The sequence below is a fragment of the Sylvia atricapilla genome, chromosome 10 (genome assembly GCF_009819655.1).
Source record: "Sylvia atricapilla isolate bSylAtr1 chromosome 10, bSylAtr1.pri, whole genome shotgun sequence".
Lineage (NCBI taxonomy): Eukaryota > Metazoa > Chordata > Aves > Passeriformes > Sylviidae > Sylvia > Sylvia atricapilla.
Window position 1 is genome coordinate 20,396,863 of NC_089149.1, and position 27,386 is coordinate 20,424,248.

Below are 27,386 nucleotides of genomic sequence, written 5' to 3' on the forward strand. Positions count from 1 at the left end.
CTTGGAATGTCAGACCTGTCTAATTTTTTGGCTATGAAACCCTTAAAGATGCACGAATTGGAAATTTAGGAGCATCTATTGCAACAATGAAAGTGCCTTCTTACATTCACAGCTCTCAAATCAATGTTTTCCCCAGGTTATTGGCTGCTGTTCACTGTGCAGGCAAGCCACTGTGACACTTTAAATCATCTGACCTCTCTGCACTTCAATTCATTAAAACTAATAAAATACTTCATTTCTGAATGCATTTTTGTGCCAAAGATCAGGGATCTTGACTGAGGTTTGTAGTCTGCCTGCATAAGAATGACATAGGTAGCAATCATGGTGCATTTCATTACTGTTAGAAATTAAATTTGCTTGATGATCTTTCTTAAAAAGCACAGAAAAAGATTGGGTTGAATTAAGTTAAAAAAAATCTATTTACTCATAACTGCTCAATGTTTTCTGCATTTTTGACCACTTGAGCATGATGCTCAAGAGATACAGACAATTATTGGACATCCAGAACTGAAGTTACACTTTGCTCTCAGCTCACTGTTTCCTTCATTATCTGACACAAAGCCACTGGATTATCACTTCCATGGCACAAGCAGAGTTGGGAGAGTCTTCTTTCACCCCTCTCCTCGGTAGTTCTATTTTCCTGTGTAGTGCTGTTTACTCTGTTTTTACAATTTGATAGTGTTCACTTCATAAGGAAATAAATCTTTAACTAAATGAGGTGTAGCAAGAAATAATTAAAACAAAATAGTTATTGTCTGCCTGATAAAACTCTGGTTAAATTCAACTGCCTAAGAGAATGTGTCTGTACAAAGGCCCTGTCCAAAAAATAAACCATCTTAAAAATCCTTCAGTTGATAAAATCTCTGAGGGTAATTCCATCACATAAGAGCAAAGCACAGTTGAGGGGTAAATGTCCCAGATCTCAGTTCTGTTGCCCTATGAATGAATGCTCTGACTGCCCCAGTTATTTAAGATAGTATCATGCAGGGGAAACAGAAGAAGGTAGTAAGTTTTTCCTCACAGAGAACTTCAGCTATGGAGTGAGCCTTGGATCTCATGGGCTTGGTTGTGTAGATAGAAATTGGTACAATATTTGAGAAGTGATGCTACCTGTAAGGCCTCTTGAATTGGTTCATGCCTGGTCCAGCTGCTGAGTGCCTGCCAGAAAATATTCCCTAGCAGCACAAATCACTGCTATTTTTTGTAGCACACTGCTTTGTCTCCATTCAAGCAGTTGAGGTCTTACAGTGTTAACAGTTTTGTTCCAGTCAACTAGAAAGAATCACCATCATATATTCCTTAAAATATCTTTCTAGAACTCAAATAAAATAATGTTATTACTTGAAACTAAAAAGGCTTTTAAGTAGCAGTGCTTTAAAATACAATAGTTCAGACTCGTCTGAGATTTCATGGGTTCTATAATAATGCAGCTGTTTTCCTCAGGGTGTTCTCACAAATTCATAAAAAAGTCTATTTGTTATGAGCATTCTGAAACCCCAAGGAAGGCAGCTGTGTTTTTGACAAACTGGGCTGCATTTTCAACACCTCTAGCAAAAGAGACATTTATAGAGGAATTTTATGCCTTATATATCCATGAGCAACATATTTTTTAACACTAACAACATACAGTGCTCTTAGCAGAAGATTACACAGCAAAGCAGCCAAACTGAACATTGAGTTGAGCCGCAATATGAAATTAAAGCCCTGACCTCCAGCAGAAGACTTGCCCTAAACTTAAAATATGCCACCCAGAGTGAACTTAAAGGCCACTGGGGAAATCACTGAATGATATAAGCATGTTAGATGTGAACTTTTCAGGTTTTTAAATCCTTTTTCTTTTTTTCTTTGCTTTTAATCTGTTCCTGAAGCTGTAGAAGTGTGAAGAATGAGTGATGTTAGGGGATCTTGGTGAATGTGCTTACCACAATATTAACGAAAAATGAACTCTAGACGAGATAGGAACTTTGCTTCCATTCCTGCAGGGGTTTATTTTCTTTTTTTCTCCTCTAGCAGTCCAAAAGTGATTATAGACACAAATATAATTATTGTTGCTTTCAGATTTGTACAAGTTTCATAGAGTTGTTATTCTGTACTTATTTTTATACCCTATAATATTTCTGCATCTTCTCAACCATATTCAATACTTCTTGGTTTTCATTCCTTCATGTTTTACAGACACATTCTTTATGTAATCAACTCATATTTCTTTAGTACTTTTCAACACCATATATTTTACCCATTTCTTTAAAGTTTACCCATTTTTTTAAAGTTTATTTTTTTCAGTTCTCAAATTAAGTTTCCAACTTAGACAATCCACCTGAAGTGTCTTTCATTCACTGACATTCCTCAGTTGACTCTTCTTCCCCATATTTTCATATTACTATGGAATTTACTCAGATAAATGTATTGTCATTTCCTCTTGAAACATCTTTACATCTAGATGTCACTAAATTTTCCAGGTGAGTTGTGGCTAATCCATTTCCTTTTAATGTCATCTTTTTAATGCCTCGTTCTTTGATCCTGGTCTGCCAAGATATGCTTTCTCCTCTTCCCTTTCTTTGATCTTTATCTCTTTATCTCTTTCTTTTATTGTACTCAACTTTCTGAGTTCTATCTATGTTTCACTTTCCTTCACCTTGCACTTGCCACTCCATTGCAAGCCCTCATCCATCAGCTCCATGCTGCAACTCTGCATTTTTGGCCTTTCAGGGGAGCACTTATCTGGTGGGTCTTTTGATCCCAGTCTATAGGCTGTTTAATTTCATTTCATATATCATTCTTCTTTCTTAGTTGTCTTAGTTTCACATGCAAATTAATTGTGTTATTCCATTATATCCAGCTCTTCTGATTTCACTTTTTAGTTGCTCTTAGCCTCAGTAGTCTCAGTGTCAGCACAAGCCCAGGTTCTATTCTCACATTCCCAATTGAAAAAAGTGAACCGCACTGATTTTTCTCATTAGATGATAAATCTACTTCCTTTATATTTGTTCAAAAGGCATGATCATTCCCTAAGCAGTTGATTTTACCCATTTTAATTTCACTTTATGAAAAATGTTACCAGAAATGTTAACCCTCAGGGAACCAAAATTCCATTCCCATTGCGTTTTATTAAGCTTATCAATTCCTGAATTTAGAATGTATGTATGAAAATTGAAAGACTTTTTGTAATTTAATAAAAGAATATGAACATGAATGAGAGAAATGCTGAGAGTGAGACTCTTGCTAGCTGCATATGAGTGAGCAAAATGCTTGAAGGCAGAAGGAGTTTTAACTTCCAGTTCCAAGAATGGGTCAGAAGTCTGTAATTACATTTGCAAATTGCCATTTTTAGAGGTGAATCCTAAGGAGTATTGACACTCCTCTATCTTTATCCTTCCATTTGGTAAAGATTCGAAGATATTCTGGATGAGTTATCTGAATAAGCCTCCTTGGAGAAGTTAAAAGGTCTGAGACAGACCCATATTTTGGAATGCTGTTCTTTTCTTTTTTATTGACAGACATGTGGAAGTCAATGACAAGACTGAGAGAGACCTTAACTGGTTTAAATCAGTGCATCTGTGCTTAAGTTCATAAATTTGCAATAACATAAAATATCCTAAATCTAGTCCACTAAATATAGTCCTCACTTTTGATCAATTCTACTAAAGAATAATTAAAATTATGCTTTCTCTTAATTGGCCTCCATTGATTCAGCAGGAATTAAAATTTAAAAAATGAGAAAAGAATATATTTCCTAAATTTACATTTGTAAATACTGCCAAATGCTCTTAAATGGAGACCGCTGTATTAAAAAAAAAAAAAAAAAAAAAGAAACTTAAGTGGACATCTTAATTACAGGCTTAAAACATGATTTTCCCCATTTTTTATCTGCTCTTGAAAAGGAGAGGAGTAGGAATATTAAAAACCTTCGGGTCAAATGCAGTAAATTAGTGAGCTCTATGAATGGCTGAATTCAAAGCATGATATTGGTGCAGAAATTCCCATTAACTTCAGTAAGATTTGAATCAGACTTGAAAGGTGTTAAAGGCTACACAGCAGAAAACATTTGCAAGTAAAATCAGTGTATTCCAAAGCATTGTGAATGTGCTTGCAGTTTACTCCTGTGAGTCTTGCCAAGAGAAAGTCTTTGAACTCAAAATCACTTCATGGTGTAGAGTATGGGGTTCTCAGGTCCAGCTAATTACATTTTGGTGTTTCAATAATTACCTAGGCCAGGAATCTCTTCACAAGGTAGGCAGAGCATAAGATGGTAAAATAGTAAATAAAACCTGAGACTGGAAAAAAAGCTGGTAAGCATTTGTGGAAAACTACATCAACTTTTAATTTTTGGAATTTTCTGTTTTCTGTTTCCCTGTCTTGTAAGAAATGGGAAGGAGACATAATGTGGAGAGAGAAATAAAAGCGACTTTCTGACAGTAGCCATTCACATTCTTGTCTGTGGATTAAAATTATTCACATTAAGAAGGATGCATATCCCTCTCCGGGGAGTTGGGGACTGTATAGAAGAGCAAATCCAGACCTTTCCAAGATATTACTTGGCAGTGCTCAGTGCCTCCCTTACTTCTCTAAAGAACTTACCCTCTCAGGATTTTTTCTAAAAGTGGAAAAAAAAGGAGGTGGAAAGAAGCACTATTAATAATTACATATTATGTGTTATTTTCTTATCTAATTAATAATCTGAATATTTCAAAGAGACTCCTAAACTGTTTCAATTGTGCTATTTACACTGTCCAAGGAGCTCTTCTGTATACCTTATCAATAATTTACAATATCTTTTCATTAAAAACTATTTTATTTTTTTAATAGAAACACTTAAACAACATTTTAGTGGGCAGTGAAAAGTGAACACAATCTTTGTTTGCTTGTCAGAGAACATATTCCACTTAAAATACATGTAATGTCATGCTCTGATGCTTACAATTATAGAGATATGTGCTTTATTACACCATTCAGTAGATTTTACAACACTAAAGATTGATGCAAGAAAACTGGAAAATGACCTGTAGTGGATTTCTCTTATAACTTAAATATCAGAATAGTGAGGATGAGGGGGAAGAATAAATTAGTGTTATTACCTGTTGAATGTTGAGTCTATCCTGTGAATTGATTAAGGAGGTGGTAAGAAAGTCTGGGAATATTTAATACTGTCTGTGCAGGAGGGCAGAGTTAAGTTTCCTTGCTTTTACTGGCTCATTTCATACCCTTAGCAATGGTTTTCCAGCAAGGTGAAGTGCCAGGGGCTGTTCAGAGCTCCTGGCATTGCTGTTTGCAATCCCTGTGCCAGGCATTGCTGGTGTTTTCTGCCTTATCTCTGAGGAGAGTCTGAGCTCCTGAGGAAAAGCTACCAAAGGGCAAAGCACTTTGTCCTGGGTTGTAGTTTAGGATGTATTCTATCACCATCTTCAGTTAATGGCCTATCAGTGCCTTGTGCATGACTCACAGATAACTTCCTCTGGGTGTTATCTCTCTTTAATGGGCCATCAAGGACCTCCTGGATGACTCATCATCCCATTGTGAGATGCTCCGCCCAGGGGGAGGAGCCAAGCATTCTCACCTGGATATAAGCTGAGATTTGGGACAGTAGAGGCAGCCCTCACCCACTGGATTCCCGGAGGACTGGAGCTACGAGACCTTTCTACGGGATCACTGCTTCAGGAAGACTACCTCACCTGGACTGCTTCCATCACCCTGCTCAAGTTGTATTCTGACTCTGTCAGTGGTCTTTTTGTATTATTGCATTTATTTTATTTTATCTTTTTTTTTTTTTTTTTTCCCTTCTCTTCTCATTAAATTGTATGCCTGACTTGGAGCCTCTCACTCGGTTTGTTTTCAAACCACAACACACTTTGATCCATGACCCCTGCAGCTTCCTACTGACTGGGAAATTACTCTGGGGTTCTTGCAGGCTGGGTCTTTGCTGCTGGAAGCCAGAGGGCTGCAGGCTGTACCTGCCTTTAGATCCCAAAAGCAGAGCTCAAGGGATGTGTCACCCAGCAGAACCCGCCCTGGGGGACCAGAGGACACTGCCCCAGCTCAGGCTCAGCAGACCTGGGGAGCAATCCTTGTTCCCATCCCTCTGAGGGGTGGCTGTCTCTCTAATTAGGAAATGACAGTAGAAATGACACAAGACTCTCCAGCTCTTTAGCAAGTGAGAGTGATCTTTACTCTCAAAATTCTCTTTTATAGGCAGTTCTGAGAGAATAAAGTTTCATTGGACAGCAAACCAACATATCACCATCAGTGGACAGGTAGGAGCAACACCCCTCAATCATTTCTTGCAAATAAACACCTGCAAGTGTTGTTTTACTTTCTCCAAGGACTATTTTAATTCCTCCTACAATTTCTCAGACCACAATATCTCAGGCCAGTATGAAAAACTTGAGTTTCACACAGACGCTGTGCTGCTGTCTGATTTCTCGCATTCAGCATCCACAGGTGGCCATGAACCAAAGCAGGCTGCCAAGGAAGTGGAACTGCAGCTTTCCCAGCAGTTCTGCTTGGGAAATGAGGTCATGGAGCAGGCTGGAGTGGCTGCCCATGCACACACTGGCCCTGTGGCTGCACAGCAAGCCCTTAAACTCACTGTCCCTGCACGTGTTCAGTAAGAGATTGACGTGGCACCCAGTGCCATGGTTTAATTCCTGAGGAGGTGTTAGGTAGTAGGAAATAGAATAAGAAGGTAAGAAGGCCTTCAGCAGCTGTGAAAGCAGGCCTCAGGAACAGAAAGAGCAGACAACTTAGAGCCAGCTGCAGCTTGGAAGTAGAGAAGATATAAGGATACTGCAAGCAAGGACATGAAACAATTTTCATGTTTGAGATTTTAGTTTGAGATTTTAGGTCTGGCTAAGATAGACCTTAAGACCGCAGAAAAATCTGCTTAGCAAGATAGTAGGTTTTAAGCTTAATAATGGAGCATTTTGTATTGTTAATAGAAAGCATACAAGCAAGCATTGTTTGAAGCAGATGTACATGTGCTTTCAGTGATTGGCCAGAACAGTTGTCTGTAAGCTTTAGCACTATGCTGTTGGCTGGAATACCTTTTAAATGCCCTGTAACAAAGAGATCTTTGGCTGCTGCTGCCAAGACGTGACTTGTGGCCATCTTTCAACTGTCTCACCCTGTACTGAGACTGATGCTGCAATAAAGCTCGTGGAAACATCTCCCAGCAGTCCTGTCCTGATTGTGCAGCACTACCAACACATTAGATCAAAGTTGGACTTGATGGTCTCAAAGGTCTTTTCCAACCTAGTTCATCCTGTGATTCTGTGATACTGGCAAGGGTGTCATTGGGCACATCCTGTGCTCAGAGCTGTGCACCCACAGAGGAACACCTTCAGCATCGCCCTTTCTCCTTGTTACTGCCTTATTAACAACTACTAACACACTTGGTTAAAAAATGAAGAATCTACTCTACATATACCTGTAGCAAAGCTTGGAACAAATGCTGGGGAAAAGCAATAATAATAATAATAATTATTATTATTGTTATTATTATTATAAAATCTCCTCTCTTTGCAGCACATGCCCCAGAAATGTGGCAGCACTTATGAACAAGATGTCTCCTAAATCCTCCATTTAGAGGGAGAGATGGCTGTTGTGACTGATTTTCCAAGTATTTTTTAGGAAAGTTATTCAGATTAAGGCAGTTTACATCTGGTCTTTCTGAGCTGCCTAATTCCTGTCCTGTTGAACCCATTGTTTTACAGTACAACTGAAAATGTAATCCCTTTGTGTTATACCAGACTTTGCAATGTGACATGTGTATTTTTTATGACATATGTAGAGGCTGTGTGTCAATGTGTGCATGCATATTTTTATGACAAATGACTGGGGAATAGCTAATTTGATTTCAGCAGTATTTTTGCAAAACTGTAAAATTATCTTGAGAGGACAGTAATTTTTTGTGTTCCTCTTTGAAAGGCAGCATGCCAATGCTTCAAGGACAGTGTAAATAATTCAAAACAAAATTCAGCGTTCAGATTTAGGATTATATTCATGCTTTTCACAATAATTAAACATGCAAACTTATCATGTTTTGTTTATAGAATAAATTTTTAATATACATTAAATAAAATCTGTTTCACCTCAGTAAATATATACCATTTTAAAACATTAATTCCCACTTTGTTTGTACCAATACCTTTCATTATTTAATAGACCAATTTTTGTCTGTGAAAGAATTGCAATCAAAGAGCAAGCATTTTCTATTTCAGATTTATAATACTGTGAAACACAGGGCAGCACCTTTGTTTTTAGAATTCAGAAGATAAAAAGCTTTCTTGATTTACATACTGATCAGTTAAATGGATTTCTGTAAAATAAATTGTTACACCGTCCAAGAGAAACTGACAACATAAAGTTAAAAACCTGTAGTCAACAAAATTTTTCTCTACCAGCTGTAAATTAAATAATGAAATTTTTCCATTGAAACATTCTTTATAAATAAACAATTGTTTTCTTCTTGAAATAAATCAGTTACCCAGAACAGCAGTATTCTTAGTTTATACATATTCATGAATGCAGAATCTTAGATTGTATTTCAACATACAAAAACCATTTTGTTTGCATTCTGTGATTTTGGTAGAGCCCTAGCCCTAAAGCTGTGACTCCCTGAGCTCCAATTGGATCTTGCAAATCTTTGGATCTTTTCCATAGATAGGCCCATCCTTACCAAAGCAGAACAAAAAGTGCTTGGAAAACTGACTGGTTTAGAAGTTGAATCAAATCAAGTCTGCTTTAGAACCAGGAAAATTTGGGCTGTTTGGGAACACACAATTTGAAATTCTGGATTGCCATTTAACGCCAGGGTTTCTTCATTGTTTCAGGAAACTTTGCTGAAATTATTCAGGTTCATATCAAGTATCTTATTTGATCCCTGCAGATATATTTAAAATTACTACCGGCTAAATTATTTTCTTCTTTTTCTCAAGATGTCTTCTATGTTCACTTTAAAAGATTTACAATAGAACCATTTTTTCATGGTATTTTTAAAAACCTGGAAAGTTTTTTTCAAAGGGGGCTATGAGCAAATGAAATTGGACAAGTTAAAAAGAAAAGTTCAGTGGCTTCTGCAAAAGGAAAAGCTTCTGTTGAGCCCCAGGAAATTTAACATAGTTTCAGAATGCTTTTTGTTCTGTAATTCACTATTTGACCTGTTGCTGCATTGTAATATTTATGAACTTATCTGATACCTAAGCCAGATTTTCCTTCATTCATTTAAAGGTCAGAAAGAAGATTACAAAGATCATGGGTTTCAGAGCCGTTGCTGACAATGTGCAGTGCTACCAATATTTGTCATAGGGCAGAGCAGAAAGAGGAAAACCTCGCAGATTTATTTATAGTAAAGCATTAAATTTTCTTAAGCATAAACCCGGAGATGCTAAATAATTTTAAAAATGCAAAATTGATAGAGATGGCCATCTCGTATTATTCAGACCTGGATATATTTTTAGTCTTCCATGCAGTATTTCTGCAGCAATCAGGACTGTTTTCTTTATCAGGTATATTAAAACAAGAATTTTGTGTTTCTGTTGATATTTATATCCATCAATTCTAGAAAGTTCTGAAACGTTTTTTTTTTGTGAATGATGACTGTGATATAAGGCTTTAATGCTAGTTCCACAAAGGCTCAGCCTCAGACTTTCATGAGTCTTTTGCTCTGAACAATGACTTTTTTTTTCCAATTTAATTACCTAAATAATGTTGTATTATGAATTAAGGGGGGAAGAAAAATCTTGAGGGAAGTCAGGACCATTGACAAAAGAAATAGACCTTCAGGTAGGGTTGGTTGGTTGTGATTTTTTATATTATATCCAGAAAAAGATTGTCTGAAGGAGGAGAATCTTTTTCTGTGATGTGTCAACTTTGGTGACCTATTTAAATTGTTGTGGCTGCCCCATCCCTGGCAGGATGTGGCTCTGGGTAACGTGGGCTGATGAACGGTGTCCCTGCCTCTGGCTGGGGTTTGGAACTCAATGATCTTTAAGGTCCCTTCAAACCCTTCTGTGATTCCGGGAATTTAAGCACTCCTGAGCTGGGTTTAGAGCACCTGCTGTGAACCAACCAGGAACAGAAAGGGAGAAAGGGGGAAAGAAAATGCATCCTAAAGCTGTGAAGAGATGCTGGAAAAAGTTGTGTGCCAGGAGCAAGTGTATGAGGGGAGATCAGTCCTGCCCATCAGGTTTGTGAGCTTTGTTCTGCTGCCAGTCTCTGTGGCCCCTTGTCCCCTCCTGTCCAGAGGAGAGGTACAAACACCCATCCTTGCACCAACTGCCTTCATCTCACAATCTGGGACACTCATCTTTCTGAGATTTTCTCGAGCCTTTTGTGTATTAGACAGGGTAACAAATAGTAGCATTTAGAGAAATATTTTCCTAACATGTGCTATCTCAGCAGTTTCTGCTGCTGTTGTTAGCATTATATCTTCCAGCAGCTTGACCTTTAAACATTAAGTGTCTGCCAGCCTGAACCAATAAAGGAGAGAAACTGTAACTTTCTAACCCACTGTATTTATTTTCAGAAGTGTATGTATGCACAAACACACGTGTGTGTACACACACACTGACACGAGAATTACACATGACCCTGAAGGAGATGAATATCTGGTTTAGAATCCATTAGAGGAACTAAGACCAGAAAGGATATGTGCACTCCATCATGAAGAATTTCTCCCCATTTTTTTTTCTGTCAGAATTATCTTCTCGCTCGTACAAACAGCTTTTCCCTTGCTATAAAATCTCCATTAGATGGCTACATTCATTATGCTATCAAACCATCTCCATTTAGATGTGAATTTCTTGCTTCTCTTTGTTTTTTGCTTTACTCCTACCCAGATCTCTCTCAGTTCACTGATCCCTTCAGCTGCCTAAGGAGTTTCACAGTATGCAGGAGTTTACAAATGCAGATGTAGCCAAGCAATGCAGCAACTCTCCTCTGCCTTCTCAAACAACTCACTCTCCTCTTCATTGCTGTATCTGGAGAAAAATATTTTGACAGTAGTTTGTAGATGAGTGATATCTCTACAGTAGCAACAGAAAAACAAATAGAACTTGAAAAAACAGATGTACAGAATACTAATGTATCTGTTCTATAAACAATTTCTCTTACTCCTTAAAGAAAATATCCAGTTGAAACCTCAAGAACTTCAGGGGGACAGAGTAACTCTTTGAACTCTTCCATAAGTAAATAGGATAGTCATGGAATTGAGGTTTTACTGTTTCCAGAGTTTATTTTATGGTACAAAAGGTAAAATCCTGTGCAAGTAGAGCATGGGTAATTTGTGCCCTCTGTTGTGTGGGAGTAGTTCTTTGGTCCTGATAGGACAGCCTGTGGCTTCAGCTGCCCCAGCCAGGGCATATAAAACATTGCACTAAAAGAAATATACATAAATTAAAATGATTTGTGTCTCACACCCCAATTTCATACCTTTGAGTTTCATATCCAATTTCTAAACCTCACAGTTAATAACATAGAATTAGTCTACTGCATGCTCACGTCTATTAAGGTAAGGATTTGATTTGTAGGTTCCAAAGGGACTTGAGCAGAACCCAGACCTAAGACAAACAATACCAATACTAATTTTGCTGTAAAATCTGTATGCAGCTGAGTCTTAAAAAAATTTTAGGCATGAAATATTTGTGTCTGTGATTACTACATATGACTAAAAAGTAAAAACAGCAACAACAACAACAACAAAACCAAACCAAACCAACCAAACAAAAAACAACCCCCCCCAAAAAAAAACAACAACAAAAAACTCAAAGAAAACAACATCACTACTCCATACATGTTTGTAAATGAGTTTATTATAAAGCAATGCAATTTCACAATTTTAACTTAAGGTTTTTATAAACAGTAAAACACTCACTAATTTCCAGTATCATACCCTGGACTTCAGTCATGATAGTCTTCCTCACAGTGGTCCCAAAAATAAATTCTAAGCATGTTTAAATTTGCACATTAATAGAAATTCATCAGTTTGCATCGGTGTCCTGGTTAAAAGCCGAAACAGAGGTTTCAGCTGAGTACCAACTTTATGGCAGTACTTACTGGGAGGGACTCTGCCAGCTGAAAATAATCATATTGTGATCCAAAAATGTAATCTTGGTGACTATCCAGAGCCCACTCTCCCTGGGGAGAAGGATGGATGGCTCAAAGGAAGTGCCCATGTTTACTTCAACAGTTTTTGGTGAGGCTGTCAGAGCAAGGAGAGAGGGACAGCCACAGAAGAAAATCCATTTAATACATCTGGAATTTGTTTTTATAGATTTTTTTTTTTTTTTTTTTTTTAGATTTGGCACTGATGCTTGAGTTAAAGGAGGAAACTGCAGGAATATGGAGATATCACTGAATCAGGGAACTGTGGAATGTGGCATAAAGCAAAAATACAAGTGAATGATTCCAGAATGTTCATGAAATGAGGAAATCTACTCAGTGTTGGTAGTTTAGGTTCTTAAACAAGCAGCCTGCCTAGTCAGAGAAATTGCAGTCACTAGCCCATCCAGTTCTGTCCAGGTGAGGAGGAAGTGCAGCAAAAAGAAAACAACAACCATGTGCAGTGTTTGGATTCAATGTGATCTAATGAGATTTATGTGACCAATTAGGTACCCAGGTACCTCTAGAAATTGACCCCAAAATTCCTAAACTCAAATGAAAAGAAACAAATATGCAGAGTTCCATTATAAAGGATATAATTGTAACTAAGAAGCTATTTTATAATATTTATTTATCATATTCAATCCTAGTAAGATGATATTCAAGCTTGCTTTTATTAATTTTGACTGGTACTAGTTTAGGTCTCAAGAAAGTTACAAAAAGTGGCCAAAATACATATAAAGGAGGAGAGCTTGTCTTATAAATCAGGAATTTGTATTTATATGGTTTTTCAATGCAAATGTTCTCATTCTGTGTTTTAATTTGATATAGACTAAAGAAAATTTAGTGGAAAACACAAAAGTAAAACCCAAAAAAGCCCTGTTTTTTATGGAAGACATTGGCTTATTTCTCACTATGGGATTTAGATGTGATAAATCTCATATGTTTGTTTGATGTCTAAACAATCTCTTTTCCTCTGCTTGGTGCAATTTTCCCATCCTGTGCTGCTCCAACCCTCAGTCACATTACATATTGATAATCTGTAGAGATATTCAGATATCTCAGGGCTGCCAATGCTTAATGGTAATTTTACTACTCTCTTGTAGTTTTTCATGGAACTCCTTTAGCATAATGCAGCAGAGGCTACTCTTACAGGAGAAAAAAGTCAGTAAATTGTGTTCTTTGTACCTGACATGTTGATACATAAATGGAGAGTAGAAGATCGTTTGGAGCCTTTCTAAGAAAAGTACTGTTATACCCAGGTTTATAACTTGGTAGTTATTTTGTTATTTCTTAACTCACAAAATGGAAAACTTTACTTGAAATATTGATAATAATGAGATTGTTATTTCTCACTAACAGTTTGAAACCTGCTGATTCATTTGCGCTAGTGCTTTTTATTTTCATTAACACAAGTAAAATAAAGATTGTAATTTCTTGACATCACAGGAAGGAGAGATAAAAAGTAAATTAATGATTTGCTGTATCAAACAAGTAACTTTTCATGATGAAAGAAATCAGGACCAAATTTTGACCACTGCCACTTTTGTCAAAATCTCTCTAAACTGAAGAGTGATTAACAACTAGTCCAAACTTCAGAAATTATTTTAAAGTTCCTAAAAAATATGCAAGTATTTTTACAACAGAAAGTGTCTTTGCTTAAAAAGTACTTGCTCATAGAAAGAGCAGTTATTAAACCCTGCTTCTCCGAAACATTATTCTCTAGCCTTATTTAAATTCATAGAGTTTTTGACTAGGTGGCCTTGCACGTGGGCTCAGTGTTTTGCATGAGTATGAACTAAATGAAAATACATTAGTGTGTCAAGCAGCTCAGGAAAAAGGCTGTTCTACAGAGCCTGGATTGCCTGCCTGGCTTGATACTGAAAAAGGAAAATTTTGAATTAGTAGTCCCAGTCATGCTGTTTTGGCAACATTGTAGACTAGCCTGAGATCAAGGGAAGAAATCAAACAACTGCTGAATTGGATCTTTACAGGAAATATTGCTCCTGCAAACAAATTAAGAAAAAATATCACAACAAGCGACCAATTATCTCAAAAAATGATAATGACTTTATTAGCCTGTCTTTTTTTTGAAGAGGTATGAAAATATCAATAAACAGAACAAAAATAGCATATCAAGTGAATCAGAAACACTGAGTTATTAATTTCAGTTATCTAGGGAGGCAGATTGCTCTACACTGATGAATCACAAATACTTCTGTGCAGATGTAGGGAAGAATGATATACACAAATCAGGCAAAGCTCTAAAGCTAATAAAAACCTGAATAGTTATGACTAACTGCCAGTACTTAATTTTCAGAGAAGCAATATCTGTAAAAATACTTCATGCAGAGAGTACTGGCTAAATAAGGCACAGAACAATTCACAAGTACTTTCAGGATTGATACCCAAATCCTGCCTTTGTGGTTATGTGTTTACTTATTTGTTGTTAGATAGGAGATGAATGGCTGCTGCATGTTTATGAAAGTGCTTTGAATCTCCAAAGCATCTTAAACAAAGCTGTGAATCATTCTGGCTCTAATCCATCTGGAAAATACAGTGTGTGTTACAGTGTGGGTTGCTTGCATCCATTTCCTGTCCCTGGCCAGCAAGAAAGCCATGGCAGGATTTACCTGGACATCATGAGGAATAAACAGTCAAAGGAATAAAATTAGAGAGTGGGCATTGTTGCTATAAAATATTAAATATTAGTCTCACTGATAATTATCTAAAAAGTTTGACTGGATCATTAATAATAACAACAACAACCACCAAACCAACTACCAAAAAGAGCACAGTGTGTCTGTCCTACTTTGCCTTAGTGATGCTGTTCGAAGCAGCAGCTGCCCTTTGCAGGATAAAAAAAAAAGTACTGTGGAGTGGATTGTGGCAAAGCCACTCTCTTTCCCAGTTTTTCTGTAGCCATTCCTTTTGCCCATCACTTGAAGGCCCTCAGAGAACAGCTGATTTGAGCAGACATAGTAGATGCCTTAAGTTTTAGCTTTCATGTTTTTCAGATTCTGTGTGGCCTAGGGGTGCAGTTCTGACATTCAGTGTTAGTCAGCTCTCTTCACAGAGTAGGGAGAAAAAAACAAATCCTTTTCTTGCTGAAGACCAGGTACAATGTTACAAGTTTCCAGGCCTAAAGGCACAAACAGTGATGAGACCTCACAACCTGAACTCTAATTGGACAATTAAACCCCAATATGCAAATGGACCAAAACTTATAAAAGAGTAAGAGCTTGTGACCAGCTGTCCATTTTGTGACCATTCTTACTCCACCTTGGGTGTACTCTAGCTCGGTCCAGTCTCTGTTTCAGGTCAGCCTTCCCAAGGCGTCATAGTCAGACTGCCAGACCCTCACTGAACGTCACACCTTGGGGTGGAAATTTCTATCTTCTTGACAAGCTTGACACAGTAATTCCTTATTCTTTGGTTCAATTCCTAGGTACAGAAGTTACATGATGAGGCAATGCCACAGTTTTCCTATTTTTCATTACTGTTACAGAATTCTGATATTATAAAGCACAGAACTTAAAGCTGTGTCATGTTTCAGATATGTTTCAGAATGCAGCTTGGCACATACGCCGTGAACCTTTAGGATCTCAGTTGTATGATCTCTGCCCATGAAATCTTCTGTATTTTAAATAAACGTAAAGTTGTATTCTGCTCTGTGAAATCATTGTCTGCTTTGCAGAAGAAATGCACAGTATACATTTAACTGCATTCTGTGGGAAATCTATAACAGATTAAACCCTTTGAAAGATTTTATGGCTTAAAAAAATACTGTGTGCTGAGCAAGGATGCCAGTGCCAAACTGGATAGTGTGTTTCTGCAGCATCACAACAGTGATAAATAGATGTTAATCAGGTGCATTGAATCCATCTGAGAGCTGCCTAAGTGGGAAGAGAGGTGATGCCAGAAGAACACCCCCATGCCACATGGTTTGTGATGTGTCTGTGGAAGCTGCCACAGGGAGGAGTGGTGCCCCTCCATCCTCTGCCACTGCCGTCACCAGGTTTACAGGAACTTTATTTGCTTTAAGAATTCCAGTTCAGTGTGAAAAAAATGACAGAACTGCCACTTCTTTGCCAGAAACTCAAACCTGGAAATCTATTTGTGGTTATTTTAAAGGGTTGCTAATGTCAAAGTAACAACATAGGAACAGGCAGTGTCAAAAACCCTCTTGAAGCGCTTTTTATGTTTCCAAATTGTTCTCACTTACACATTCCTACACATGGAATCCAAGCCAAGTTTTCATTGTTGTATCCAAGGAGATAGTGCAAAGCATCATCTCTTTCTGGATAATAAGTGTGCCTGGAAGACATATATAGATACTATTAAGGATTCTAATTTTCAGTGGTAGAAACACTGCAGTTGAGAAACACTGATGTTTAGCTGCTCTCTGGGATGGCTGCACTGTGGATATCAGGCTTTCACTTTTGGCTGTCAGCTTTGCTCATCTGCAGCTCTCAAAAAACCCTGCAGATACAGATGTTGCTGCTGTGTGGCTGAGAGTCCGAGACTGGGTGAGCCAGTGTTTCATGTGCTTGAGGTATAAGCAAACAAGTGTCTGCTTTCCCCTATTTTTTCTTGTTTTTTTTTTTTTTTTAACTATCAATTCAGAATTTAGGTGGGGAATTTTTGGGGTGTTTTTTTACAGCAGTTTTTCAAGGCCTCACATTTACACTGTAGTTTGTTTGGAAGGAGCAGAACTGATAGGGAGAGAGCACCTGCAAGTTTTCAAGTTATATTTAAAAGGATACCCAGACATCATCTTCTGTGCTCTTACTGGTTATAGAAGTTAACTGAACTTTATTTTCTGTGGATAATTACAGCAAAAAAAATACAGTATTCTGGATATTAGGACATGTCATCTTTTCCCTATAAATTCCCTGCCCAGTGCTGCTTCTGACACAAGCTCAGCTGGTATTTCATCCTCTATCAAACTTAATCTAAAAAGTACTTCCTGTGGATTTCAAGGGAATTCCAAGAGGAGCATGTTCACACATGAAAATTAAACTGTTCCTCTAAATGGCTTTTATGGAGCCATTGGATGCCCAAATGATATTTAAATGGTGGCATTTCGACATTTTTAATTACTAGCCATTCTGCTAAGTTTGTTCATGGGGCATACCACAAACATCCTGTGTGCTTTAGCCAGTTCTTCTAATGTGAGAGCCAGACAGTCCCTGGCACAGCGTCATAATAACTAAAAAGCAAACAGTTCTTCATGAACTCAGGCAGTCAGAGCTGGACGTAGAGCTAGGATTTTGTATTGTTAATTAAGCACAGTCAGATGACAAACAGCCCCGTACTGTGGGTGTGGTGATGATTGGCACAGAGCAATTACACACTGTGACAATTAATTTATTGCAGCAGAAGTGGGAGAGTCAGTGGGGTCACTGAGTGAGCTGAAAATGACCCCTCAGAAGGAACATTGATCAGGGAGGATTTTTCATCTACAGATATAAAAGTTTGTGTGGTGTCTCCAGTGCTCTGTTAGTGCTTTTTTTTTTTTTTTTTTTTTTTTTTTTTAACAGTGCTGTTATTAATACATCCAGGCTTCCCTCAGGTCAGAAAGGTAGTTGCCTACTTAGCTGAAATTCAACAAATTCAATTAAATACTGCAGCCTTGGGCTAGAGTTCTAAAATAGTATTCATTTTGAGCCTTTCTTGCAGCCTTGGAGTTTTTCCTTAATTGTATTAAAGATCCTCAGGGTCCATCTATGTAAGGAAGGGAAGTCCAGGGTCTGAAATAAGCCATCTTTTCAGATTCACCACCAGATGTGTTTATCTAAGATACGACCAAATATTTCCAAATCTGACAGAGCAGAAAGAGAGATAATAATTACCAGCACTGGAAAACTAACATCTCCTGGACTAGATCCTCAGCTAGTGGAAGCTGAGGAAGAAGTCTGATGTTACCTGAGTTATAAAGATGTTTACAGACATAATATGGTCCTCTGCACTGAAGTACATTTCTGTCTATACCTAAAGACCAATGAAAGCAGGATTAATAGAAGTAACAATGATCAGCACCTTTTTTTTTAATTCATCCATTGCAGAAAATACTGAGAAATTAATGTTTATCAGCAGTGAATTTCAATAAACCTTTCATTGATAGCTTTTCCTTTGAAGTATGTATAGATAATTTTTTGCAAAAGAAGGACACAGATTTTAAAAACTTTAAAGATTCACCACTTTGCCTTTTATTTAAGCAGATTATGATTTTCATTGAGAAGTCCTAGAACGCTTGTAGTCAGTGCAGACAAGCATGAGAAATGTGACACTTCAGAGCCTTGAATTCCTTCCATCCAAATTCTCTGCAAGTCACAGATTAGTGGTTAAACTCCAAATTTTCCATACACTATATGTAATTAAGTTTGTTTCTCCTTAAAACATTTAAACCTAGAACAAAGATAATGTTTATGGATTAAGGCCTGAAGGCATACAATGGAAAATAATAAAAGCTACTTCTCAGATGCTAAAATGTTTTTTGTTTTACAAAGACTAGGCAATGGCTGTAGAAGGCAGAAGCAATTCTTAGGTTATAGAAAATCAGTTAAAGGTTCACATAGTTGTTTTCCCCAAACTTTACCAGAATTATGGGTGGTTTGGTGGAAGAAAAACAATGTAGTCTCCTAATGACTCAGCATTAAAACATTGTAGTCTCCTAATAACTCATTTGTTTTCCCCAAACTTTACCAGAATTATGGGTGGTTTGGTGGAAGAAAAACAATGTAGTCTCCTAATAACTCAGCATTAAAAGGGTCCTGTGACCACTTGACTCAAATTTTCACTCAAAATGAAAATGGCCATCTCAAAGCACTTGGTGAAATCTAAGATCTGATTGCAAAGACATATTTTCATAGAATCCCACTATCACCAGTTAGTTAAATGGCAGATCTATAAGTCTTATCTATAAGATAACAAAGATGGACTTATGGGCAAAGAATGATTATCAAGAATTCACCTTGATCTGATTGCAAAATCAAAGTTCAAATAGCATCACTTACACAAGCAAAGGAAAGGTAATGTCTTTATGACCTACCAGTTAAAGAAAAATTATGCTCTCCTTGACCAGAACAATGTAGTCGTAGTATTTTGTATAGTGTTATTTTGTGTGTAGTGTTCAATTATTGTTTAATGTAAACAAAACTTGTAACATTAATAAATTCAGGATAAGACTGCAGCTGATGTGCTTTTTAGACTTTCTCAGTGACTTTGTCTTCATGGCTCATAGTCTCAGCTGATGCAAGTTATCTTTTGTTCATTGAAATCAGCAGAATAATGATAACTTACACTGGCTAAAGATGTGGCTTACTATTTCAACTGAAATGTTCAGTTGCTGAATTTATGGGGATATAATTTAGATACTCTTAAAAAAAAAAAAAAAAAAAGAAGATGCTTTAATTTTCTCATTTATAATGGAGGTGTAGGATGGGGAAATGGACAGACCATGAAGTGATTAGACAGCTTGTGTGACTAATAGGAATATTGTCCCTAAAGGGAAAAAGAACATCTCACCAATACAAGTGCACTCAATTAGAGTTTTAAATTAGGGTGTAATTATGTTTTTTAAGGCAGATAAAAAGAAGAAAGCTTTTAATCTTCTAGGTGGCCTCATTTTGGCAAAAAAGACAAATTTAGGCAGTGTTTTGGCTAAGATGATGCTCAGCATCTTTCATAATTTTGGACTAAATCCAACCCCTGAAGGACTGGAAACAGTTGTATTATCTTTATAGTACATGACTTTAGGGAGAAAGGAGGAAACACCTCACCAAAACAACAACCCATATATTTCCATTTTTAATTGTATCTAATTTTTGGAAAAATAAAAGGATTATTTATATCAATTATTTATGTCAATTATTTATATCAAATATTATGCAACATTCTCAATTTTTGCTTAGAGGTGAGTTATGTCTAAGGAACAACAGTGGAAAGACCACAGAGAGGCAAGCCTGGATGTGCAGGCTCAAGTGGCAGTTCACAAGTTTTCAGGTATTACTCAGAGCATGTTGCATGTCTTGGACCTTGATCCTGTACAAACAGTGTGGTTTTGATTGTTTCAGTATCTCAGAGATGATGCAGTAAGATAATGCAGGTCCTTATTTATCAGTGCTTGCTGTGGTCCTGTCAGGTAAACCTGGCAGGTATTGAGATGCTCAACCTCCCTGCTGCTCTAAATTCAAAGGGGAAATAAAAGGTGGCCTTCCAATTTCAAATAAAAATGTTTTGGTACTTTTGAGAAATGCATCAGAATGCAAAAAATAAGTATTTATATGACAGGATCAGAAAGCAAACAAATTATTAAACTACAAGTCCACTTGGTAGTTATAATTTAATATAAGGTTAATTAATGTGAGAGAATATCTGGGATGGGAAGAAGGAATAACCATCACGGTCTGGACCAGCCCTTACCAGCAGCAGCTGCAGACAACTAAAGAAAGGTTTAGATCGAGCACAAAAATATTCTCCTAATGTATTTAGGTGCTTAAAGAATCAAATAAGGTAAAAATGAGCTTTTCTCAAAATATAGATCCTTCAGGGTACTTAGTCAGCTAAGAGTTCCTAAAACATTCAGGCCTAAGTCTGCGCAGTTGATACTCTGCTGCCAGCTGAGACTGATTCCCACAAAAGATCCCACCAGGAAAACCAAAACTTTATGCCTATAGAGATACAAGATATATAATTTTGTACTTACACAGATACAGATACATGTATAAATAACATATATTTTTGCCCCTGGGCTCAAACATTCAGCCATTAAACCCTAAGTAGCCTTGATTACAGACTATCCCATTTGGAACTTCATAAAGAAGATAACACTGCCAGAAGATGCAAGAATTACAGCCCCTGTCCTATCCTGATAACCAATTTATGAAGTAGGTATACAATATTCTATCCTTTGATTGCAGATAAGGACAGAAACCTGTTCTCCCTCTTCCCTAGACACCACTCCCACTGAATTGTTGCAAGATCTTGAACAGTCTGTGTCTCCTTCTTCTGAAGCCATTAATATTCTCTAATATTAAAAAGACAAGGGAAAAGATCTCCAGCATGGTTCTGTGACCCTGGAATTAGTGCACCAGCCAGAGGAACCTGGAGATAGTTTTTTGCAGTGACAACTGGAGAACTGAAAATAGTTCAGTGCATCTTCTAATGCCTGTGGAATGTGCAATGAAACAAAGGGAACATCCTTGCAGGGAAACAAAGTGCAAGTTCTAACTAGTCTAAGATGAAACAGTGTTTTCCTCTGTATCATTTATTTATTACAAATAAATTAACATATTATTAAAATAATAATAATGATCTTATAATTACACTGTAGAAATAACAAGTTGCAGTCAAGACAAAAGCTTGTCCAATTGTATATTTATCATCTTAAATTAAGAATCATGGGGAATGTAGATCCCTGACTAAGGAGAGGAAGTGGGCAGTATAGAGGAGACAGGACATGGACACAACTGTCCAAAATCTCTCAGTTTTATTTCACAGTATCACTTGGCTTTTTCTGATTTGCACCCTCTGTGTCCCAGCACACAAATGGAGTGCAGCGACCCAGGCACAAGGACATCTGTAACTTTCTAACTGTGAATGCAGTCAAAACTTACTGACTGCATTCAGTGCGTCAGAGCAGGTGACCAAGGAGGTAATTGTGCATATTTTCAACAACCATTGGGCTGGAAAAAGTGAAAGGAGAAGGTATAAGCAGTGAAATGTACTTTGGTGATTAGCTGGGAAGATTATACGACTGGACTTTTTCTTGAGACCGTATGAGAAAAGGAAATTTTCATCCTTGCAATCTGAACATAATGAAGCCCTTATTTCAATTCTTTCATTTACTGTTTTATATTTTTTGTATGCAATAGATTTGACACCTGCTGTTTTTACCTCCTGTCTTCACCTAATATCACCATTTCTCTCAGGGTAAAAGTACTATCTTTTTATTATAATCCTTTTGGAATTGCTTTCCCCATTATGGCCTAAGTATTTTTTATCAAAGCAGTATAATCTAAGCAGCAGCCAGGAAGATCTTGCACAGGCATTCACGCTTCCCCATTCCTTTCAGAATACTTTATACCAGTAAGCCTTGGAATCTCTAATTTGTGCCCAAAAACACCCACACAGAATTTGACAAACAAATGACCTGCAACCTGAAACAGTCCAGGTTCACACAGTACACTGATTTTGTGGGTCTGCTGCAAACATTCCCATCTTCATGTAGCACTACCTCATAGCAGGAAGCACAGTGCATTGACATCAGTTGACAGCAGATGAATATCTGGCATTGTTCTCTCTCTTTCTGTTTTCTTTAACGATTTCTAATTCTGACTATGAATCACACAATTGTAAGACTAGTGCAGCAAGGTACCACATAAATCCTGCAGTAGGTCTATTGTTGCTGCAAATGAATTGCCTGCCTTCCCACTAGTCAGTCAAGATTCTGGGGGGTTTGAAGCAGCTTTAGTCCCTAATTGGTAATAATTTATGTGTGGTAAAACTTAATGACACCAACAAGACAGTTCTTGCACAGAAAGTTAAGTGCTATTTCCTAATGTTGCTCGGAACATTTTCAAAATTGCTCTTAAAATTCCAGGGTGTGAGCAAGCCTTGCTGCTGGTCATACTGCTATGGCTTCCTGCTTAAATGTTTCAACAGTGACTTTATCTGCCCTTCAAAGAAGCCCTTCTGACTGCAGCTCTTTAAATGAGTATTTTAAGGATGGAAAATCAGAATATACTACCAGCTGTATGTGACTAGATCATGCTCATGGTTGGGTGCTGAGAACTGTTCTGCTTTTCTTCACTGTACATTGACAACTCAGGCTTGTTCAGAGTTAGGTGTTTAGTTCTGCCAGAAACAGAGGGGGACTTTCACAGGGCACAGGCAGGTCCATCTAGCAGGTCCATTCCTGTCTCTAGAACAAATCAGGAGGCACAGAACACTGAATGCTGATCATTGCAGTGCTCTACATGAAATCCAAGCAAACAGCTGGATGGTGGTCGGCTTGGTCTGCAGACATAAAGCAGAGGAAGTCAGCACACAACTATTAATTCAGCTGTCATTTTTCAAGTACCTGGCACAATTCAGAAAATGTGAGCAGAGGGGAAGGTGCTTGGCCATCTCTACTGGCATTATCTGGAATAATAAAATAATAAATAAGAATTATTTTCTGTACTGGGATCAGAGAGTCAAGCCACATTGTCATCTCAGCCTTTTAGCTCTGAGTCACAAAAGACTTCTATCTCCTCCCCAGGTGCAGCTGGATGGCAGATTGTTTAGGGTGATATTATCTGTGTCCAGATGGTCCCACCTACTACAAAATCTGTAGTGCTTGTTTGTTTTATAGTGGTTCTATGCCTTGATCTTTTAACAGTGCTCTTGAGAAGGAGGGGAAGAATTGGGAGGCTCAGTATATTGCCCTTCTCTGCCACCACTGAATGATGTTTCCCTATATTTTGTTTTGTTTCAGTTTGTGTCTGAGCTATATTCCAGAGAAGAGCACTGAACAGATTAGAATGCAACTGAAAGTAGAAGATGATTATTTCAGTAGCCCGATGATCTGCTGACACTGGGAAATTATACTCAAGGAAAGGACAGCACCTCTTTGAAGTGCAGCTTTACTCTGAAAAGTAAATCTGAAACTGTTTCTGACGAGTAAATTTCTCAGGGATCCTATGGCAAACCTATTTAGACTCATGAGGAATAATTCAGGTGGGAAAGGAACTCTCAGGATATCTCCATCAGCCTCTGGCTCACAGCAGGGTCACCTATGAGACCTGTGAGTTGCTTGGAACTGTATCCAATCTATGGCTCTCCAAATAGTTTGGGATGTGAGAATCACCTTGTTGGGGTTTGGTTTTCAGTTCTGGTTCTGCAGCCACACATTTTGGCACACACATTTGGCCTCTGGGAAAAAGGCATATTCCCAGTAAAATTTAAATGCCGCCTTCACCTTGAGGCACTCACAGGGACTTGAGGAAAACTTTGGAAAAGCAATTGTATGGACTCTCCTGAAGGCAGACCTGAGCATTTTTAAAGAGCTGGATATGCCATTTATGCACCATTTAAACTACTTCGTTTTCTGGTACTCTGTTAAAGTGAGGCCCCCAGGTAGGTAGGGGATGATCAGATCTGGAAGTTCATGTGGAGGCCATGAGTGTGTCCTCCTCTTAGGGTTGAGAAGACAATGCTTTGATAATTATCATCAAATTAGCTTCTCATTGAAGCTAATTAGAGCCAGTGCAGCAGCCTGTGCCAGCCTCAACAGGTGCATCAAAACATTGCAGAGATACAGCTCAGGCCTCGCCAGGGGTATAGTTACAGGACCACAAAGTGTGCCTCATCATTCAGGTCGCTCAGGATAAACCTGTGCCCATGATTTTCACATGTGAGTCAGGTGAGGTAAAGGCTGGATGTTATCACAGTCTGAATTCCATCTGCATGGAAAGACTGGAGTCTGGTCCTTGCAGAGATTGTTCTTCAAGTTTAACAGAAACAGACGCATTTTCTGCTAGCAGAAGGCAGCCCACAGTTCCCTAGATCCCTGGGCTGCCCCTAAACTGCAGGTTAGGACACTCTTGAGCAATGGAAAGCCTGGGTTAAGCTCTGGCAGGCCTGCAAGAGGCTCATATACATATCCACCACTTTGCTGGCTGGTTATGCCATAGAAGTGTACTTGTAATTCCTCAGTTGGCATTTTAGAATGAAACTCTGCTGACTTCTGTGCTTCCTGCAGTCAGAATTTCAGTGGATTAGGACACACCAGGCCTGCTGAGTCAGGCCTTGAGGAGATGAGCAGATCCTGAACTCCAGGTGACAGCAGAGTGTAGGCAAGGGAGAGAAGCCTCACTTCCTAAAGTGGAGTGCTCTAATCCCAGCTTGGTTCAGAGCCAGTTCTGCTGAGCACAGGTAAAGCACAGGGCAGTGAGGATGCACCCCCTCAGCTGCACCACCGTGGGGAAAGGCTGGCTGGGACAGGAGGACCCAGTCTGGCAGCAATTAGACAGCTGACCCATATCCAGACCTCTGAAGTATGATGCTTCTGACCTAGTTTCCACCCTTGGTAAGTCTGACTGTATTCCAAACTCCAATGATCGTCTGCTCTCTGCTGTGAGAATCCAAACTCACGAATTCAAGGCCTCAGTGCCATTCTTTTGACAGTTTTTAAAAACTGTAGAAAAAAATGTTCATTTCACCACTAAATCAATTACTTATCGTTTTCCATATTTGTCCAATATTTATAATGAAGCCTGGGAATGAATATTTCTTCTCTTCCAGATTTTTTTTTATATATGTATCTGAGCACTGTGGAAAGAACCCAGATCACCACACTGAAGTTATGGTAAATTCCTATTTGAGTGCCAGCTCCTGTGAAAATGTGGTAACAAAAGCTGATGTACCCCATAAATTTCCCCATAAATTTTCCTAAATGTGATGAAGAACTCAAAGCAGAACTCAAAGCATTAGTTCTGCTTTACAGGGGAAACTCCTCACAATTCCAGAACACTGCTGAGATTCTGTGCGGTCTTGAAGGACACCTGACTGTGAAAAGGGGTTGTGATCAAGATGTCACAGAAATATCTGGTGCACATCACACTCTTACTCTTGCCAAAAGTGAAAAAGAGGAGAGGAGAGGAGAGGAGAGGAGAGGAGAGGAGAGGAGAGGAGAGGAGAGGAGAGGAATCTGCCAATTTGCAGTGGTTTTAAAGAGCAAAGAGCAGCTGAAGGGTGAACACCACCCTGCCTCACTGGGTGTCCATAAGAAGGTTCAGCCCTCAGCAGAATTAGTGTGAATTAGAGAAAGAATAAAATTCTGCTCCCCATCCCAGAGTTGGAAGGAGTAAACTGCTTATTTCCTGGGCTTTGTAGCCTCATAGACTACTCACCACATATTCTGACTGATAACATTTACTTTTGCATTCTCTGTGGATTAAAACAAAAGAGAAAAGGTTTGTAATACAGAATTATTAGTAAAGGCTAGTTAAACGATGCTAAGTCCAAACAAAAGCTTATCTCTGAATAAAAGAAAGGTTAACTAAACTGCATAAGGTATAGCAAATGCCATGAAAAAATTTAGCGCAGTCTAACAATCATTATTATATTTATACTTTTAGAATAACCTTTTTTTAAAGGCTCAAATATGTGTACTTGGTTTTAAGAAGTTTTTTAAAGCACAGCCCACATAATAACGTTTGAGTCTTGAAACTTGAAAGGCTACCAGTGTCAGAAGGGCTTTTCCCAGGAAGAAGGGAAGGATGTCTAGGCCTTAATCAATGTCTGAGTTGATATTTCCTTGAGAAAAATAGCAAAAAGAAGAGTTTTCCCATATTATTTGTGAGATTCTCTTTAATTTATAGCTACATGAAACATCTGTGATATGTACCCATAAAATGAAGTATTTTACTGAGCCCATTTGAGGTTTTAGCAAAACAGAAGAAAATAACCCCTAAATGTCTTGCTTTCAATCCTCTTGCTCACATAAATCGCTGGGGTGTGTGTTCTGCATCATCTCAACTCTTCCATTGTAACAGCAGAGGAGATGATCAGACCTGGACAAAGCTTTTGAGCACTTCATGGGTGTATCAAAAAATGTTCCTTTATATAAATGATCTCAACCTTTATGAACCTTTGGAAAGTCTCACTCCAGCTCTCTTTATGCCTTCCCTGTGTTGTCTTCCCCAGCATCTGCTTCTAGTTAGGGCAAGAGAGACCTAACTCAGTGGTAAAGCAACTCTCTCCAGAAATTTACCAGGTGGATATTTCTAACATTTCTTAGATAGTCTCAAGGGTAGTGTCCAACAGTCTCCTTTATTCCTACACAGAAGCCCTTCTTCTCTGTGGGATCATCAAGGTGAATTTTTACTCAGTTGCCAGGTGTCACACAGTTTGGATTCCTGCTTACTGTGAGCGTGAATCCTTTCCATTATCTCGTTGGCTCAGTAAAAGCCTCTGCTTTACCAAATTCCGAGCAAGTGCCGTAAGCAGCACCGAAGAGCCTGAAATGCCAGTTCTGTTTGTGCCAGGGCTTGTTGCTGGTTCCCTCGGCTCTGCCCCGGGGGCAGCTGCAGCAGCCCGGAACAAAGGGATGCTGTGGGTGGGATCCTCACTGCTGCAGCTCTGCCAGCAAAGGGCTCGAATCTGCTCCAAAAGGAGTTCACCTCTCCTCAAAGGGAGGCCTGACTCACCCTCTGCTCAAAAAGTTACAGAAGTTCTTGTGGAGCCTCAGGCAGCTCGGTGAGAAATCAGGAATCACAGGAGTGGAGGCATTCAAAAGCACTTGG